The sequence below is a fragment of the Pteropus alecto genome, unplaced genomic scaffold (assembly GCF_000325575.1).
Source record: "Pteropus alecto unplaced genomic scaffold, ASM32557v1 scaffold410, whole genome shotgun sequence".
Taxonomy (NCBI): domain Eukaryota; kingdom Metazoa; phylum Chordata; class Mammalia; order Chiroptera; family Pteropodidae; genus Pteropus; species Pteropus alecto.
In genome coordinates, this window is record NW_006429388.1 from 69,730 (window position 1) to 70,746 (window position 1,017).

Here is a 1,017-nt window from a genome sequence, read left to right on the forward strand (position 1 = left end):
ATAAATAAATAAATAAATAAATAAATAAATAAATAAATAAATAAATGGATAAATAAATAATTGTACAAATAAAAAAATGAATTATAAACTTCAGAGAATGCAATACACTTCAGAGAATGAAAGAATATAATCTAATTATTATGTTTTCTATAAGAGACAAATTTAGATTCCAAGATACTAACTGATTGAAATTAAAATGTTGGAAAAAATATTCTGTTTGAACAGTAGCTAAAAGAGAACTAGAGTGGTTATACTAATATCAGACAGAACAAATTTTAGTTCAAAAATGTTTCCTAAAGACAGAGAAGAACATTCTATGATAAAAGTGTCATTCTATCAAGAAGATATAATAATTATAAACATTTATGCACTAAACAACAGTCCCCCACAATAAATGATATTAAAACTTAGATAATTGAAAGGAGGAATACACAATGCAAAAGGAATAATAAATTATAATACTCCACTTTTTATAATAAATAGGAAAAGACAGATATTTAAAAACAAACAACCATATAAACTAACTCAACGTAACTGTAGAGCTCTCTACCCAACAGTACAATACGTATTTTTCATGTGTATTTGAATTCTCCAAGATATACTTTACACTGTGCCATAAAGAATTCTTGATACTTTAAAGAGATTGAGATCATATGTGTACTCTCTAAATACAGTAGAATAAAATTAGAAATCAATAACAATGAACTTTGGGAAATACAAAAATATACAAAAATTATGACACTCTAATACTTGATAGGTCAAAAAATAAATCATAATGGAAACTAGAAAATACTTTGAGATTAATAAAAATAAAAATAAAATAAAAAACACAGTAAACCAAACTATGGGACACTGCTTAGGCAGTGCTTAGAAAAAAATTATAACTGTAAATGCCTAATTGAAAAATAATATATATAATTAATAATCTCACCTTTCACTTTAAAACTTTGGAAATAGAACAAACTAAACTCATAACTGAAATAAGAAAATAAATAATAGAGCTTAGAGTACAAAGCA